Source organism: Dipodomys merriami, unplaced genomic scaffold (genome assembly GCF_024711535.1).
Source record: "Dipodomys merriami isolate MVZ:Mamm:240054 unplaced genomic scaffold, mDipMer1.0.p SCAF_65, whole genome shotgun sequence".
NCBI lineage: Eukaryota > Metazoa > Chordata > Mammalia > Rodentia > Heteromyidae > Dipodomys > Dipodomys merriami.
The window spans coordinates 4,681,518-4,700,154 of NW_027206235.1; positions in this window are offsets into that span (position 1 = coordinate 4,681,518).

The window sequence follows — 18,637 nt, forward strand, 5'->3', positions numbered from 1 at the left end:
AGGGTTAGGGTGAGGGTGAAGGTGAAGTTTGGGTTGAGTGTTTGGGTTAGGGTTAGGATGAGGTTGAGGGTGAGGGTGAGGCTTAGGGTTAGTTTTAGGGTAAGGTTGAGTGTGAGGGTTATGGATAGGGTTAGTCTTAGCCTGAGGGTGAGGTTTAGGGTTAGGGTTAGGGTTAGCGTTAGGGTTATGGTGAAGGTTAGGTTTAGGTTGGAGGTTACGGTTAGGATGAGTTTTAGGGTTAGGGATAGGTTTAGGATGAGGGTGAGGGTGAGGGTTAGGTTTAGGAATAGGGTTATGGTGAGCCTGAGGGTGAGGGTTAGGGTGAGGATTATGGTTACGGTAGGGTTAGGCTAAGGGTTAGAGTGAGCGTTAGGTTTAGGGTGATGTTTAGGTTGATGGTGAGGGTTTGGGTGAGGTTGAGGGTGAGGTTTCGGTTGAGGGTTTGGGTTAGGGTGAGGGTGAGTGTGAGGGTTAGGTTTAGAGTTAGGGTTAGGCTTAGGGTGAGGGTGATTGTGATGGTTAGGGTTAAGGTTATTTTTAGGATTAGGTTTAAGCTGAGGGTGAGTATGAGGGTTAGGGTTAGGGTGAGTGTGAGCATTAGGGTTAAGGTTAGGGATAGGCTGAGGGTTAGATGAGGGTGAGGCTTAGGGTTAGGGCGAGTGTTAGGCGTAGGGTTAGTGTGAGGGTTAGGGATAGTTTGATGGTTAGGGTGAGGTTTAGAGTTAGGGTGAGGGTGAGGGTGAACGTGACTGTTAGGGTGAAGGTGAGGTTTAGGGTTAGGTTTAGGCTTAGGGTGAGTGTTTAGTGTTAGGGTTAGGATGATGATTAGGATGAGGGGTAGGGTTAGGGTTAGGGTTAAGTTTAGAGTTAAGGTGAGTGTGTGTGTTAGGTTTAGGTTTAGGGTTACGCTTAGGGTTAGGCTTAGGGTTAGGCTGAGTGTGAGGGTTAGGTTTAGGGTGAGAATTAGTGTTAGGGTTATGGTGAGGATTAGATTGAGGGTAGGGTTAGGATTAGGGTTAGGGTGAGGGCTAGGGTGAGGGTTAAGTTTAGGGTGAGGGTTAAGGTGAGGTTTATGGTTAGGGTTAAGTTTAGGGTCAGGTTGTGGGTGAGTTTTAGGGTAAGAGTTAGGGTTAATTTGAAGGTGAGGGTGAGGGTTAGTGTTAGGGTTAGGAATAGGATTAGAGTAAGGTTTAGGGTGAGTGTGATGGTTAGCGTAAGGTTTAGGGTTAGGCTTAGGGTTTCACTGAGGGTGAGTTTTAGTGTTAGGGTGAGGTTTAGGGTTAGGATTAGGGTGAGAGTTAGTGTTCAGGTTATGTTTAGGGTTAGGGTGAGGGTTAGGGTTAGGGTTAAGTTAAGCTGATGGTTAGGGTTAGGTTGAGGTTTAGAGTTAGGCTTAGGATTAGGGTGAGGTTTAGGGTTAGGGTTAGGGTGAGGTTTAGGATGAGGATTAGGGTTAGGATTAGGGTTAGGATGAGGGCTAGGGTGAGGTGTGTTAAGGTGAGGTTTAGGTTTAGGGTGAGGGTTAGGATGAGGGTTAGTGTTATGGTAAGGGTGAGGATTAGGTTTAGGGTGAGGGTGAGAGTTAGGATTAGGGTTAGGGTTAGGGTTATTGTTAGGGTTAGGGTTAGTGTTACGGTTACTGAGAGGGTGAGGTTGAGGGTTAGTGTTAGTTTTAGGGTGAAGTTTTTAGTGTTAGGGTTAGGGTGAGACTTAGGGTTAGGGTTAGTGTGAGAGTTAGTGTTAGGTTTAGGTATAAGGTGAGGCTTAGGATGAGGGTTAAGGTTAGGGTTAGTGTTAGAGTTAGAGTTAGAGTCTGGGTGAGAATTAGGGTTCGGGTTAGGTTTAGGTTTAAGGTGAGGTTTAGGGTTAGGGTTACGTTTAGCGTGAGTCTTAGGTTTAGGTTGAGGGTTAGGGTTAGGCTTAGGATTAGGGTGAGGGTTAGGGTTAGGATTAGGGTGAGGGTTAGGATGGGGATTAGGGTTAGGATTAGTGTTATGGTGAGGGCTAGGGTGAGGGTGAGGGTTAATGTTAGTGTTTGGGTGAGGTTTAGGGTTAGCGTTATGGTTTGGGTGAGGGTTAGGATGAGTGTTAGATTTACAGTGAGGGGGAGGGTTAGGGTTAGGTTGAGGGTTAGGGTTAGGATTTGGGTTAGGGTGAGGGTTAGTTTTAGGTTTACATTTAGGGTTTGGGGGAGATTTATGTCCAGGGTTAGGGTTAGGGTTAGGGTTAGTGTTAGAGTTAAGGTTAGGTTGCAGGTTAGGTTGAGGTTTAGGATTGGGGTTAGTTTAAGAGTTAGGATTAGGTTTAGGGTGAGGGTGAGTGTGAGGGTTAGGGTTAGGGTTAAGCTTAGGCTTAGGGTTAGGTTGAGCGTGAGGTTCGGGGTGAGGATTAGGTTTAGGGTTATGGTTAGGGTTAGGGTTAGGGTGAGGGTTAGGATGAGGGTTAGGGTTAGGATTAGGGTTAGGGTGAGTGCTAGGGTGAACGTGAGGTTTAGGGTAATGTTTAAGCTTAGGCTTAGGGTTAGGCTGACTGTGAGGTTGAGGGTGAGGTTTAGGGTTAGTGTGATCGTTAGGTTTACGGTTATGTTGAGTGTTAGGATGAGGTTTAGGTTTAGGTTGAGGTTTAGGGTGAGGATGATGTTAAGTGTAAAGATGAGGTTTAGGCTGAGGGTGAGGGTTAAGATAATGTTGAGGGTTATGGTTAGGTTTAGTGTTAGGGTAAGGGTTAGTGTTAGATTTAGGTTTAGGGTTAGATTGAGGATTAGGGTTAGGGTTAGGGTTAGTGTGAGGTTTATGGTGAGGATGAGGGTTAGGGTTATGGTGAGGGTGAGGGTTAGAGTTAGGGTTAAGGTGAGGTTTAGGATTAGGGTGAGAGTTTGGATTAGTGTGAGGGTTAGGGTTAGGGTTAGGGTGAGGGTAAGTGTTAGTGTGAGGGTTAGGTTTAGGGTCAGGGTTATGGTTAGGGGGAAGGTGAGGGTTAGGTTTAGCATTAGGGTTAGGTTTAGTGTTAGCGTTAGGGTTGGAATTAGGATTAAGGTGAGGGTGATGTTTAGGGGTTGAATTAGGATTAGGGTGAGGGTTAAGTTTAGGGTGAGGGTTAGGGTGAGGGTTAGGGTGGGTGTGATGCTAAGGGTAAAGATGAGGATTAGGCTGAGGGTGAGGGTTATGGTAAGGGTGAGGTTTAGGATTAGGGTTAGCTTGAGGGTGAGAGTTAGATTGAGTATTAGAGTTAGGGTTAGTGTGAAGTTTAGGGTGAGGATGAGGGTTAGGGTCCGGGTGAGGGCTAGGCTGAGGTTGAGGGTTAGGGTTAGTATTAGGGTGAGGTTTAGGGTTAGGGTGATGTTTGGGTTAGTGTGAGCGTTAGTGTTAGCATTGCCGTTAGTGTTAGGGTGAGGTTAAGTTTTAGGGTGAGAGTTAGGATTAGGGTGAGGTTTATGGTTAGTGTGAGGTTGAGAGTTCGGGTTAGGGTTAGGATGAGGTTCAGTTTAGGGTTAGGGTTTGAGTTAGGGTTATGGTGAGGGTGAGATTTAGGGTTAGAATTAGGGGTAGTGTTAGGGTTTGGGTTAGGGTGAGGGTTAGGATTAGGGGTAGGATTAGGCTTAGGCTTAGGCTTAGGCCGAGCATGAGGGTAAGTGTTAGGGTTCAGGTTAGGGTTCGGATTAGGGTTAGGGTTAGGGTGAGTGTTAGGATGAGGTTTAAGGTTAGGATTGGGTTTAGGGTGAGGGCTATCGTGAGGGTTAGGGTGAGGTTTAGTTTTAGGGATAGGGTTAGGTTTAGGATTGGCGTTACAGTGAGGGTGAGTTGAGGGTTAGGGTTAGGGTTAGGGTTAGGGTTAGGGGCAGGGTGATTGTTAGTGTTATGGTTACGGTTAAGTTGTGGTGAGGGTGAGGCTGAGGGTGAGGGTTATGGTTAGGGTTAGGGTTAGGGTTAGTGTTAGGGTTAGTGTTATTGTTAGGGTTAGGGTTAGGGGGGATGGTTAGTGTGAGGTTTAGGGTTAGGGTTAGTGTTAGGGTTAGGGTGAGGGTGAGGTTTAGGTTGAGGTTTAGGGTTAGGGTTAGGGAGAGGTTTAGGGTTAGAGATATGGTGAGGGTGAGGGTGTGGGTGAGTGTGAGGGTTAGGGTTCGGGTTAGCATTAGGCTGAGGGTTAGGCAGAGGGTGATGGTGAGGGTGAGGTTTAGGGTTAGGGATAGGATGAGGTTTAGGTTTAGGGTTAGTTTTAGTGTTAGAGTTAGTGTTAGGGTGAGGTTTAGGGTAAGGGTTCGGGTTATGGTCAGGGTGAGGTTTAGATTGAGGATTAGTGTTAGGGTTAGTGTGAGGTTTAGGGTGAGGATGAGGATTAGGGTTAGGCTGAGGGTGAGGTTTAAGATAAGGGTGAGTGTTAGGGTTAGGGTGAGGGTTAGGCTAATGTTTCGGGGTATGGTTAGGGTGAGGGTTAAATTGAGGATTAGGGTTAGGGTTAATGTGAGTTTCAAGGTAAGAATGAGGATTAAGGTTAGGGTGAGCGTGAGGGTTATAATTAGGGCTAGGGTGAGAGCTAGGGTGAGGGAGAGGGTTAGGGTTAGGCTTAGGGTTAGGCTGAGGGTGAGGTTCGGGGTGAGGAATAGGTTTTGGGTGATGGTTAGGGTTAGGGTTATGGTGAGGGTTAGGATGAGGGTTAAGGTTAATATTAGGCTTAGGCTTAGGTTTAGGCTGAGGTTGAGGGTGAGGGTGAGAGTTATGGTTAGGGTGATGGACTGGGTCTGGGTTAGGGTGAGTGTTAGGATGACGGTTAGGGTTAGAATGAGGATTAGGGTGAGCGTGTCGGTAAGAATAAAGGTGAGGCTTAGGCTGAGGGTCAGTGTTCCCCTAAGGGTGAGGGTTTGGTTTAGGGTGAGGGTTAGGGTAAGGGTTAGGGTGAGGGTTAGGATGAGGGTGAGGGTTAGATTGAGCATTATTGTTAGGGTTAGTTTGAGGTTTAGGGCGAGGATGAGGGTTAGGGTTAGGTTGAGGGTTAGGAGTAGAATTAGGGTTAGGGTGAGGGCTAGGGCGAGGCTGAGTTTTAGGGTTAGGTTTAGGGTGAGGTTTAGGGTTAGGGTGAGAGTTAGGGTTACTGTGAGGGTTAGTGTTAGATTTAGGGTTATTGTTAGTGTGAGGGTAAGTGTTAGGGTGAGGGTTAGGGTTAGGGTGAGGGTTGTGGTTAGGGTGAGTGTTAGGGTTAGAATGAAGGTTTTGGTTAGGGTGAGGATTAGGGTTATGGTGAGGGTGAGGTTGAGGGTTAGGGTTAGAGTGAGGTTTAGGGTAAGGTTAGGGTTAGAGTTAGGTTTAGGGATAGAGTTAGGGTTAGGGTGAAGGTGAGGTTTAGGGTTAGAGTTAGGGATCAGGTGAGGGTTAGGATGAGGGTTAGGTTTAGGGTTTTAGGTTTAAGGTTAGGGTGAAGTTTATTGTTAGGGTTATGGTTAAGATTAGGGTTAGGGTGAGGTTGAGTGTGTGGGTTAGGGTTAGGTTTAGGGTTTGGCTTATGGTTAGGCTGAGGGTTATGTTGACGGTGAGGTTTAGGGTTAGGGTGAGGGTTAGGGTTAGGATTAGGTTTAGGTTGAGGGCTAGGGTTAGGGTGAGGTTTAGGGTTAGTGTTAGGGTGAGGTTTAGGGTTAGGGTTAGGGTTAGGATCAGTTTGAGTTTGAGGTTTAGGTTTAGAGATTAGTGTTAGGTTGAGGTTTATGGTGAGAGTTAGGTTTAGGGTTAGTGTTAGGGTTAGGGTAAGGGTAAGGAAGAGGTATTGGGTTAGGGTTAGGGTGAGGTTTAGGTTTAGGATTAGGGTTAGGGTGTGGGATAGTGTGAGTGTGAAGTTTAGGATTAGGGTTATGGTGAGGGTTACGGTGAGGGTTTGTGTTAGGGTTAGGTTTAGGGTTAGAATTAGGGTTAGGGTGAGGGTAGGATTAGGGATAGGTTTAGGTTTAGGGTTATGTTGAGGTTTAGGGATAGTGTGAGGGTTAGTGTTAGGGTGAGGTAAGTGTTAGGTTGAGGTTTAGTGTTAGGTTGATGGTTTTGTTTAGGGTGAGGTTTAGGGTTAGGGTTAGGGTTATTGTTAGTGTTAGGGTTATGGTTACGGTGAGAATGAGGATGACGTTGAGGTTGAGGGTTAGGGTTAGAATTAGGGTTAGGTTGAGTGCTAGGGTGAGGGTGAAGTTTAGGGTTAGGGTTAGGGTGAGGGTTAGGGTTAGGGTAAGGTTTAGGGTTAGGGTGAGGGTTAGGGTTTGTGTGAGGGTTAGTGTTAGGGTGAGGTTAAGTGTTAGCTTGAGGGTAAGTGTTAGGGTGAGGGTTAGGATTAGGGTGAGTTTATGTTTGGGGTGAGGGTTAGTGTTAGGGTTAGGGTTATTGTTAGGTTTAGAATTAGGATTAGGGTTAGTGTGAGGGTGAGGTTTAGGATTAGGGTGAGGTTTAGGGTTAGGGTTAGGGTTAGGGTGAGGTTGAGGTTTAGGTTTAGATTTAGTGTTAGTGTGAGGGTTAGGGTTAGCGTTAGTGTTAGGTTTAGGGTTAGGGTTAGAGTTAGGCTTAGTTTTAAGCTGAGGGTGAAGGTGCCGTTTAGGGTTAGGGTGAGGGTGAGGTTTAGGGTTAGAGTTAGGGTTCGGGTGAGGGGTAGGGTTAGGGCTGGGATTAAGTTTAGGGTTAGGGGGAGGGTGAGTGTGAGGATTAGTGTTAGGGTTAGAGTTAGGCTTAGGTTTAAGCTGAGGGTGAGGGTGAGGTTTAGGGTTAGGTTGAGGGTGAGGATTAGGGTTAGAGTTAGGGTTAGGGTGAGGGTTACTGTGAAGTTAGTGTTAGGTTTAGGTTTAGCATTAGGTTTAGGGTGAGGGTGAGTGTGAGGGTTGGGATAAGGATTAGGCTTAGGCTTAGGGTAAGGTTGAGGGTGATGGTTATGGAGAGGATTAGGCTTAGGGTGATGTTTAGCCTTAGGGTGAGGGTGAGGGTTAGGGTTAGGGTTAGGGTTATGATTAGGGTTAGGGTGAGGGCTAGGGTAAGGGTGAGGGTCAGCGTCAGGGTTAGGCTTAGGCTTAGGGTTAGGCTGAGGGTGAGGGTGAGGGTTAGGGTTAGTATGAGGTTTAGGGTTAGGTTTAGGGTGAGGGTTAGGATGAGGTATAGGGTTAGGATTCGGGTTAGGTTGAGGGCTAGGTTGAGTGTTAAGTTTAGGGTTGTGAGGTTTAGGGTTCGGTTAGGTTTAGTGTTAGGGTGAGGGTTAGGGTTAGAGTTACTGTATGGATGAGGGTTAGGGTTAGGTTGAGGGTTAGGGTTAGCTTTAGTGTGAGGTTTAGGGTTAGATTTAGGGTGAGGGTTAGGTTGAGGGTTATTGTTTGGATTAGGGTTAGGGTGCGGGCTAGGTTGATGGTGAGGTTTAGGGTTAGGGTTAGGCTTAGGTTTAGGTTTAGGCTGAAAGGTAGGGTGGGGGTGAGGAATAGGTTTTGGGTGATGGTTAGGGTTAGGGTTAGGGTGAGGATTAAGATGAGGGTTAGTTTTAGGATTAGGTTTAGTGTGAATGCTAGGGTGAGGGTGAGGGTTAGGGTTAGGTTTAGGGTTAGGCTGAGGGAGAGGGTGAAGGTAAGGTTTAAGTTTAGGGAAAGGGTTAGACTTAGGGTTAGGGTACGGGTTAGGTTAGGGTTAGGGTTAGAGTTAGCCTTAAGGTGAGGTTTATGGTTAGGGATATGGTTAGGTTTCTGCTAAGGTTGAGGTTTAGAGTTAGCATGAGGTTTAGGGTGAGGTGTAGGTTTAGGGTTAGGGTGAGAGTTAGGGTTAATGTGAGGTTTAGGGTTAGGTTTTGGGTTAAGGTTAGGGTGAGGGTTAGGTTGATCGTTAGGTTTTGGACTACAGTTAGGGTGAGGGTGAGGGTTATTGTGAGTTTTAATTTAGGCTTAGTTTTAGGATTAGGGTGAGGTTAAGAGTTAGGGTTAGGGTTAGTTTTAGGGTGAGGGTGAGGCTTAAGATGATGGTGAGGGTTACAGTGAGGGTCAGGGTTAGGGTTAGGGTGAGGGTTAGGGTTAGGATTAGGGTTAGGATGAGGGTGATGGTTAAGATCAGGGTTAGGATCATTGTAAGTGTTATGGTTAGGGTTACATTTGCAATTAGGGTGAGGCTGAGTTTGAAGGTTAGCGTTAGGTTTAGGGTTAGTTTTAGGGTTAGGATTAGTGTTAATGTTAGTGTTAGGGTTAGAGTTACGGTTTGGGTGAGGGTGAGGGTGAGAGTTAGGGTTAGGGTTAGTGTGAGGTTTAGGGATAAGGTTAGGATTAGGGATAGGGTGTGGGTGAGGTTTAGAGTTAGAGTTACGTTGAGGGTGAGGTTTATGGTGACTGTTAGGGTTAGTGTTAGTGTTAGGGTTAGTGTTAGGATTAGGGTGAGGTTTAGGTTGAGGTTTAGGTTTAGGATTAGGTTTAGGGTGAGGGTGAGTGTGAGGGTTAGGATAAGGATTAGGCTTAGGCTTAGGGTAAAGTTGAGGGTGATGGTTGGGGAGAGGATTAGGCTTAGGGTGACGTTTAGCCTTAGGGTGAGGGTGAGGGTTAGGTTTAGGGTTAGGGTTAGGATTAGGGTTAGGGTGAGGGCTAGGGTGAAGGTGAGGGATAGGGTTAGGGTTAGGCTTAGGCATAGGGTTAGGATGAGGGTGATGGTGAGGGTGGGGGTTAGGGTTATAGTGATGGATTAAGTTAGGTTTAGGGTGAGGGTTAGGATGAGAATGACGGTAAGAGTAAAGGTGAGGGTTAGCTTGAGGTTGAGGGTTAGACTGACAATTTGGGTTCGGGCTAGTGTGAGGTTTAGGGTGAGGATGAGGGTTAGGGTTAGAATTAGGGTTAGGGTGAGGGCTAGTGTGAGGGTGAGGTTTAGGGTTAGGGTTATGTTTAGGGTGAAGGGTAGGGTTAGGTTTAGAATGAGGGTTAGGTTTAGTGTGAGGGTTACGTTTAGGGTGAGGGTGAGGGTGGGGGTAAGGGTTATGGTGAGGGTTAGGGAGAGGGTGAGTGTTAGGGTTAGGATTAGGGATAAGGTTAGGTTTAGGCTGTAGGTGAGCGTGAGGGTGAGGGTAAGGTTTAGGTTTAGGGTTATGTTTATGGTTAGGGTGAGGTCTAGGGTGAGGGTGAGTGTTAAGGTGAAGTTGAGGTTTAGGCTGAGGGTCTTGGTTAGGTAATGGTTAGGGTTAGGGTGAGGATTAGGTGAGGTTTAGGGTGAGGGTGAGCTTTAGCGTTAGGGTGTGGCTGAGGGTTAGGGTTAGGGTGAGGGTTTGGGTAATGGTTACGGTTGGAGTAAAGTTGAAGGTTAGGATTAGGGGTAGGTGAGGGTTAGGGTTAGGGTTAGGGATAGGGTGAGGGTGAGGGGTAGGATTAGGTTTAGGGTTAGGGTGAGGTTTAATGTGAGGGTTAGGTTTAAGGTTAGGCTTAGGTTTGGGGTGTGGGTAAGTGATAGCATGAGGGTTAGGGTGAGTTTTAGAGTTAGCATTAGGGTTAGGGTGAGGGTTAGGGTGAGGGTTAGGGTGAGGGTGAGTGTGAGAGTGAGCGTTAGGGTGAGGATTAGGGTGAGTTTTAGGGTTAGGGTGAGGGTTAGGTTAAGGGTGAGTGTTAGGGTGAGGGTTAGGTTTACGGTTATGCTTAGGGTTAGGGTGAGGTTTAGGGTTAGGATTAGGGTGAGGGTTAGGGTGATGGTTAGGGTGAGGGTGAGGGTTAGGGGTCGGGTGAGGGTTATGTTTATTATTATGGTTAGGGTCAGGTTTAAGATGATGGTGAGGTTTAGGGTGAGGGTTGGGGTGAGGGTTAGGGTTAGGGTCAAGATGAGGGTTATGAGAAGGTGTTGGATTACGGTTAAGGTGAGGGTTAGGTTTAGTGTGCTAGTTAGGGTTAGGGTTAGGTTTAGGATTAGTGTGAGGGTAACAATTACGGTGATGATTAGGGTGAGGGTGAGGTTTAGGGTTAGGAATAGTGATAGGGTTAGTGTTACACTGAGGGTGAGCGTGAGGGTGAGGGTTAGGGTTAGGGATAGTGTTAGGGTGAGGGCTAGGGTGAGGGTTAGGGTTAGGGTGAGGATTAGGTTGATGGTGATGGTAATTGTAAATGTGAGGGTTAGGCGGAGGGTGAGTGTTAGAGTTAGGATGAGGGTTTTGGAAAGTATGAGTGTTAGGTTTTCCGTGAGGGTTAGGGTTAGGGGGAGTGTTAGGGTTAGGGTGAGGATAAGGTAAGGGTGAGGGTGAGGGTTAGGGTTACTCTTAGTGTGAGTTTTAGGGTTACGGTTATGGTGAGGATTAGGGTTAGGGTTATGTTTAGGGTGAGGGTGAGTGTTAGAGTGAGGATGAGGTTTTTGGAGAGTGTGAGGGTTAGGGTTGCGGTGAGGGTTAGAGTTAGGGTGAGTGTTAGGGTGACGGTGAGGGTGAGGTTTAGGGTTGATGTTAGGGTTAGAGTGAGGGGGAGGGGGAGTGGTAGGGTTATGGTTAGGGTGAGGGTTAGGGTTACTGTGAGGGTTATGGTTAGGGTGAGGTTTAGGGTTACTGTGAGGGTTCAAGTTAGGGTTAGCATTAGTGTTAGGGTGAGGGTAAAGGTTATGTTGAGGGTTAGGGTTAGGGTGAGGGTTAGGTTTAATGTCAGGGTTAAGGTTAGGGTTAGTGTTAGGGTGAGGGTGAGGGTTAAGATTAGGTTTAGGGTTAGGTTTATTGTTAGGGTTAGAGTGAGGGTTACAGTTCAGTTTAGGGTGAGGGTGAAGGTGAGGGATATGGTTACGGTTAGGGTGAGGTTTAGGGTTAGGGTTAGGGTTAGTGTTAGGAGGAAGTTTAGGGTGAGGGTTAGGGTTAGGGATAGGGTGAGGGGTAGGGTTTTGGTTAGGGTTAAGGTGAGGGTTCGGCATAGGGTGAGGTTTAGGGTTAGGTTTAGTGTTAGGGTGAGGGATGGGTTAGAAATAGGATTAGTGTGAGGGCTAAGGTGAGGGTTAGGGTTAGGTTTAGGGTGAGGGTTAGGCTTAGGCTGAGGGTTAGGTTAGTGGGAGGTTTGGTGTTAGGGTTAGGCTTAGTGTTAGGGTGAGGATAAGGGTTAGAGTGAGGGTTAGGTTTAGGGTGAGGGTTAGGGTTAGGGTGAGGGTCAGGGTTAGGCTGAGGGTTAGGCTGAGGGTTAGGTCAGAGTTAGAGTTAGGGTTAGGGTAAGGCTTAGCGTTAGGGTGAGGTTTAGGTTTAGGATTAGTGTTAGAGTTATGGTTACGTTTAGGGTGAGGCTTTCGGATTAGGGTTAGGGTTAGGGTTAGGTAGAAGTTTAAGGTGAGGGTGACGGTTAGGGTTAGTTTTAGGTTTATCGTGTGGGTAAGTGATAGTGTGAGTATTAGGGTGAGTGTTAGAGTTAGCATTAGGGTTAGAGTGAAGTTTAGGGTGAGGGATATGGGTAGGGTTAAGGTGAGCTTGAGGGTGAGGGTTAGGGTTAGGATTAGGGTGGATTTTAGGGTTAGGGTGAGGGTTAGGGTTAGTGTTAGCGTGAGGGTAAGGCTAAGGGTGAGGGTGACGGTTAGGGTTAGAGTTAGGCTGAGGGTTAGGTTTAGTGTGAGGTTTAGGGTGAGGATGAGGTTAAGGCTTATTGTGAGGTAAGGGTGAGGGTTAGGGTTAGTGTTAGGGTGAGGGTTAGGGATAGGGTTAGGGTTAGGGATAGGGATATGGTTAGGGTGAGGGTTAGGGTAATGGGTATGGTTATGTTAGGGTGAGGGTTAGGGTAATGGGTATGGTTATGTTAGGGTGAGGGTTAGGTTTAGTGTAAGTATTAGGGTTAGGGTTAGGGTTAGGATTAGTGTGAAGGTATGAATTAGGGTAACGGTTAGGGTGAGGGTGAGGTTTAGGGTTAGGATTAGGGTTATGGTTAGTGATACGCTGAGGGTGATGTTGAGGGTGAGGGTGAGTGTGAGTTTTAGGGTTAGGGTTAGGTTGAGGGTTATGGTTAGGGTTAATTTGAGGGTGGTTTGAGGGTGAGGGTTAGGGTGAGGGAAAGGGTTATGGTGAGGGCCTGGGTGAGTGTGAGGTTTAGGGTTAGGGTGAAGGTTTGAGTTAGGTTTAGTGTGAGGGTTATGGTGAGTGGTAGGGTTAGGTTTAGGGTGAAGTTAGGTTTAGTGTGAGGGTTACGGTTAGGGTTAGGGTGAGGGTGAGGTAAGGGTTATGGTGAGGGTTAGGGTGAGGGCAAGGGTTAGGGATAGGAATAGGGATAGAGTTAGGGTTAGGCTGAGGGTGAGAATGAGGGTGCGGGTGAATTTTAGGGTTAGGGTTACGGTTAGGATGAGGGCTAGGGTGAGGGTGAGGGTTAGGGTGAATGTGAGTGTAAGGGTGAGGGTCTTGGTTAGGTAATGTTAGGGTTAGGGTGAGGATTAGGTGAGGGTTAGGGTGAGGGTGCAGGTTCAGGTGATGGTGAGGGTTAGGGTTAGGGTTAGGGTTAGGGTTAGGTGTGGGTTAGGGTTAGGCTTAAAGTTAGGGTAAGAGTTAGGGTTAGGGGTAGGGTTATGGTTAGGGTGAGTATTAGGTTTAATGTGAGGGTTAGGGTTAGGGTGAGGATAAAGTAAGGGTGAGAGTTAGGGTGAGGGTGAGGTTTAGGGTTACTATTAGAGTGAGGGTTAGGCTTAGGTTTAGTGTTAAGGGGAGGGTTAGGATGACAGTTAAGGTTAGGCTTAGGGTTAAGGAGAGGGTGAGTGTGAGCGTGAGGCTTAGGGTGAACGTTAGGGTTAGGGTGGAGGTTAGTATTAGGGTTAGGGTGAGGGTTTGGGTTAGGCTTAGGGTTACGGAGAGGGTGAGGATGACCGTGAGGGTTAGGTTTAGGGTTAGGGTTAGGGTGAACGTTAGGGTTAGGGTGGAGGTTGGTATTAGGGTTAGTGTGAGGTTTAGGGTGAGGGTTAGGCTGAGGGTGAGGGTTAGGGTTAGGGTTAGCATTAGGGTTAGGGTCAGGTTTAGGGTGACTGTGAGGTTTAGGGTGAGGTATAGGGTTAGGGTTAAGGTGACAGTTAGGTTAAGGGGTAGGGTTACAGTTCGGGTGAGGGTTAGGTTTAGTGAGAGAGTTAGGGTTAGGGATAGGGTTAGGTTTAGGGTGAGGGTTAGGGTAAGGGGTAGGGTTATGATTAGGGTGAGGGTTAGGTTTAGTGTGAGTGTTAGGGTTAGGGTTAGGGTTAGGATTAGTGTGAAGGTAAGAATTAGGGTGACGGTTAGTGTGAGGGTGAGGTTTAAGGTTAGGATTAGGGTTATGGTTAGTGTTATGCTGAGGGTGATGGTGAGGGTGAGGGTGAGTGTGAGTTTTAGGGTTAGGGTTAGGGTGAGGGTTAGGGTGAGGGTTAGGTTTAGGGTGAGGGAGAGGGTGAGGTTGAGGGTGAGTGTTAGGGTTAGGAGAAGGTTTAGGGTTAGGGTTAAGCTTAGGTTTAGGGTGAGGTTTTGGGTTAGGTTTAGGTGTAGGATGAGGGTTAGGCTGAGGGGTAGGTGTAGGGTTAGGTGAGGGTTAGGGTTAGTGTGAGGGTTAGGTTTAGGGTTAGGTTGAGGGTAAGGATTAGTGTGAGGGTTAGGGTGAGGGTGAGTGTTAGGGTTAGGCGGAGGGTACGGGTTAGGGTGAGGGTTAGATTGATGGTGAGGATTACGGTTAGCATTAGTGTTAGTGTTAGGGTGAGGGTTAGGGTTAGGGTTAGGGATAGGGTGAGTATTAGGGTTAGCATTAGTGTTAGGGTGAGCATTAGGCTGAGGGGTAGGGTTAGGGTTAGGCTTAGTCTTAGGGTTAGGCTTAGGGTGAGGGTGGGGTTGAGGATTAGGGTTAGGGTGATGGTTAGGGTTAGGGTTAGGGTGAGGGTTAAGATGAGGGTTAGGGTGAGGGTAAGGGTTAAGGTGAGGGTTAGGGTGAGGGTGAGGGTTATGTTTACCATTAGGGTTAGGGTTAGAGTTAGCGTGAGGGTTAGGTTTAGGTTTAGGGTTAGGGTGAGTGTGAGGGTGAGGTTTAGGTTTAGGGTTCGGGTAGGGTTAGGTTTAGTGTTAGGGTTAGGTTGTGGGTTATGGTTAGTGTTAGTGTGAGGGTGAGGGTGAGGGTTAGGGTGTGGGTGAGGGTGAGATTTAGGGTTAGGAATAGGGTGTGGCTGAATGTGAGTGTGAGCGTTAGGGTGAGGAATAGGGATAGGGTGAGGGTGAGTGTTAGGGTGAGGTTTAGTGGTAGGTTAGGGCGAGTGTTAGAGTTACGGTGATGGTTAGTATGAGGGTTAGTTTAAGGTTAAGTGTGAGGGTTAGGGTTAGGGTTAGTGTTAGGAGGAAGTTTAGGGTGAGGGGTAGGGTTAGGGTTAGGTTGAGGATTAGGGTTAGTGTGACCGTTAGGGAAAGGGTTTGGGTTAGAGTTAGGTTGAGGGTTAGGGTTTTGGTTAGGGTTAAGGTGAGGGTGAGGGTTAGGGTGAGGTTTAGCGTTAGGTTTAGGGTGAGGGTGAGGGTTAGAGTTAGGGTAGAGTTTAGGATTAGTGTTAGGGTTATGGTTAGGGTGAGGCTTAGTGTTAGGGTTAGGGTTAGTGTTAGGAGGAAGTTTAGGGTGAGGGTTAGTGTTAGGTTGAGGGATAGGGTTAGCAATAGTGTTAGTGTGAGGGCTAAGGTGATGGTGAGGTTTAGGGTTAGGGTTAGGTTTAGGGTGAGGGTTAGGCTTAGGCTGAGGGTAGGGTTATTGGGAGCATTGGTGTTAGGGTTAGGCTTAGTGTTAGGGTGAGAGTAAGGGTTAGGCTGAGGTTTAGGTATAGGGTGAAGGTTAGGGTTAGGGTGAGGGTCAGGGTTAGTGTTAGGGTGAGGCTGAGGGTTAAGTGAGGGTTAGGGTTAGGGTTAGGGTTAGGATTAATGTTAGAGTTAGGGTGAGGGTTAGGGTGAGGGTTTCGTGTTAGGGTTAGGGTTAGGTTGAGGGTTACGGTGAGGGTGAGGATTAGGATTAGGTTTAGGTTTATCGTGTTGGTATGTGATAGTGTGCGGTTAGGGTGAGTGTTAGATTTAGCATTAGGGTTAGAGTGAAGGTTAGGGTGAGTGTTAGGGTTAGGGTTAAGGTGAGCTTGAGGGTGAGGGTTAGGGTTAGTGTTATGATGAATTTTAGGTTTAGGGTGAGGGTTAGTGTTAGTGTTAGTGTGAGGTTAAGGGTGAGGGTGACGGTTAGGTTTAGAGTAAGTGTGAGGATTAGGTTTAGTGTGAGGTTTAGGGTGAGGATGAGGTTAAGGCTTTGGGTGAGGTTTAGGGTAAGGTTGAGTGTTAGGGTTAGGGTTAGCGTGAGGGTGAGGGTTAGGGTGAGGGTTAGGGTTAGGATATGGTTAGGTTTAGGGTGAGGGTTAGGGTAAGGGGTAGGGTTATGATTAGGGTGAGGGTTAGGTTTAGTGTGAGTGTTGGGGTTAGGATTAGTGTGAAAGTAAGAATTAGGGTGACGGTTAGGGTGAGGGTGAGGTTTAGGGTTAGGATTAGGGTTATGGTTAGTGTTATGCTGAGGGTGATGGTGAGGGTGAGGGTGAGTGTGAGTTTTAGGGTTAGGGTTAGGGTGAGGGTTAGGGTGAGGGTTAGGTTTAGGGTGAGGGAGAGGGTGAGGTTGAGGGTGAGTGTTAGGGTTAGGAGAAGGTTTAGGGTTAGGGTTAAACTTAGGGTTAGGGTGAGGTTTTGGGTTAGGTTTAGGTGTAGGATGAGGGTTAGGCTGAGGGGTAGGTGTAGGGTTAGGTGAGGGTTAGGGTTAGTGTGAGGGTTAGGTTGAGGGTAAGGATTAGTGTGAGGGTTAGGGTGAGGGTGAGTGTTAGGGTTAGGCGGAGGGTAGGGGTTAGGGTGAGGGTTAGATTGTTGGTGAGGTTTATGGTTAGCATTAGTGTTAGTGTTAGGGTGAGGGTTAGGGTTAGGGTTAGGGATAGGGTGAGTATTAGGGTTAGCATTAGTGTTAGGGTGAGCATTAGGCTGAGGGGTAGGGTTAGGGTTAGGCTTAGTCTTAGGGTTAGGCTTAGGGTGAGGGTGGGGTTGAGGATTAGGGTTAGGGTGATGGTTAGGGTTAGGGTTAGGGTGAGGGTTCAGATGAGGGTTAGGGTGAGGGTAAGGTTTAAGGTGAGGGTGAGGGTGAGGGTGAGGGTTATGTTTACCATTAGGGTTAGGGTTAGAGTTAGCGTGAGGGTTTGGTTTAGGTTTAGGGTTAGGGTGAGTGTGAGGGTGAGGGTGAGGGTTAGGGTGTGGGTGAGGGTGAGATTTAGGGTTAGGAATAGGGTGGGGTGAGTGTGAGTGTGAGGTTTAGGGTGAGGAATAGGGATAGGGTGAGGGTGAGTGTTAGGGTGAGGTTTAGTGGTAGGTTAGGGTGAGGGTTAGAGTTAGGGTGATGGTTAGTATGAGGGTTAGTTTAAGGTTAAGGGTGAGGGTTAGGGTGAGGGTTAGGGTTAGGATTAGGTTACGGTAAGGGTGAGGGTGAGCATTTGGGTTAGCGTAAGGGTTAGGGATAGGTTTAGGGTTAGGGTGAGGTTTAGGATGAGGGTTAGGATTAGGGTTAGGATTAGGGTTTACATGAGGGTTAGGGTCAGGGTGAGGTTAAGGGTTAGGGTGAGATTTACTGTGAGAGTAATGGTTAGCATGAGGTTTACGGTGAGTGTGAGGGTTAACGTTAGCATTAGGGTTAGGGTGAGGTTTAGGGTGAGGGTTAGGGTTAGGTTTATGGTTAGGATGAGGTGAGGGTGAGGGTGATTGTGAGGTTTATGGTTAGGGTGAGAGATAGGTTTAGGGTGATGGTTAGGCTTTGGGTTAGGGTGCAGATGTGCGTGAGGGTGACAGTGAGGCTTAGGGTGAGGGTGAGTGTGAGTGTGGGGGTTATGCTTAGAGTTAGGTTTAGGGTTAGGGTTAGTGTGAGGGTGAAGGTGAGGGTTAGGGTTAAGAGTAGGGTTAGGTTTAAATTTAGGCTGAGGGTGAGCGTGACAGAGAGGGTAACGGTTAGGCTTATGGTTAGGGTTGGTGTGAGGGTTAGGGTGAGGGTAAGGTTAAAGGTTAGGGTGAGGGTGAGGGTTAGGGTTAGGGTTAGGGTGAGGATTAGGGTTAGGGTGAGGTTAGAGTTAGGGTGAGGTTTATTGTTAGTGTGAGGGTTAGTGTTAGTGTTAGGTTGAGGGTAAAGGTTAGGTTGAGGGTTAGGGATAGGGTTAGGTTTAGGGTGAGGTTTCGGGTTAGGGTGAAGGTTAGGGTCAGGGTGAGTGTTAGGGTTAGCGTTATGGTTAGGGTGAGGGTTAGTGTGAGAGTTAGCGTAAGGTTAGTGTGAGGGTTAGGTTTAGGGTGAGGGTTAGGTTGAGGATGAGAGTAATGTTAAGTGTGAGGGTTAGGGTTATGGTGAGGATTATGGTAAGCTTGTGGGTTAGGGTGAGGGTTAGGTTTAGGTTTACAATTAGGGGGAGGGTTAGGGTGAGTGTTAGGTTTGGGGTTAGGGTTAGGGTGAGGGTGAGATTGAGGGTTGGGAATAGGGTGAGGGTTAGGTTTAGGGTGAGGGTTAGGATTAGGATTAGGTTTAGGGTGAGGCCTAGGGTGAGGGTGGGGTTTAGGGTTAGGGATAGGGTTAGGTTGAGGGTTAGGGTTAGGCTGAGGATTAGGTATAGTGTAATGGCTAGTTTTAGGGTTAGGGTTAGTGTTAGGGTGAGCGTAAGTTTTAGAGTTAGGTTTAGGGTTACGGTGAGGTTGAGGGTTAGGTTAAGGGTGAGGGTTAGGGTTAGGGTGAGGGTGAAGGTGAGGGTTAGGATAAGGGTTAGGGTTAGGGTTATTTTTAGGTTTATGGTTAGGTTTATGGTTATGTTGAGGGTGAGGGTGAGGGTGAGGGTTAGGTTTAGTGTGAGGTTTAGGGTTAGGTTTAGGTTTAGGGTTAGGGTTAGGATGAGGTTTAGGGTGAGGGGTAGGGTTAAGGTTAGGGTGAGGGTTAGGGTTAGTGTGAAGGTTAGGGTTAGGGTTAGGATTAGGTTACGTTGAGGGTTAGGTTTTAGATTAGGGTTAGGGTGAGAGTGAGGGTTAGGGTGAGGTTAAGGGTTAGATTAGGTTTAGGGTTAGGGTGAGGGTAAGGGTTAGGATGAGGGTTACGCTTAGGGTCAGGTTTAGGTTGAGGTTGAGGTTTAGGGTTAGTGTTAGGTTGAGGTGAATGTTTAGGGTGAGGTTTAGGGTGAGGGTGAGTGTTAGGGTTAGCATTAGGGTTAGGGTGTGGTTTAGTGTGAGTGTTTTGGTTAGTTTAGGGTGAGGTTTTGGGTTAGTGTGAGGGTTAGGGTGAGGGTAAGGTAAGGGTATGGGTGAGGTGTTTGGTGAGGGTGAGGGTTACGGAAAGGGAGAGGGTTAGCGTTAGGGTGAGGGTTAGAGTTAGGGTTAGGAAAAGGGTTAGTGTGAGGGATAAGATGAGGGTGAGGATTAGGGTTAGGTTTAGGTTTAGGTTGAGGGTTAGGTTTAGGCTGAAGGTTAGGGTTAGTGTGAGTATTGGTGTTAGGTTTAGGCTTAGTATTAGGGTGAGGGTAAGATTTAGGGTGAGGGTTAGGTTTAGGGTGAGGGTTAGGGTTAGGGTGAGGGTGAGGGTTAGGTTTAGGGTGAGGGTAAGTTTTAAGGTAAGGTCTAGGTTTAGGGTTATTGAGGGTTTTGTTGAGGTTTAGTATTAGGGTTAGTGTAAGGGTTAAGGTTAGGGTTAGTGTGAGGATTAGGTTGAGGGTTAGCTTGACGTTTAGGG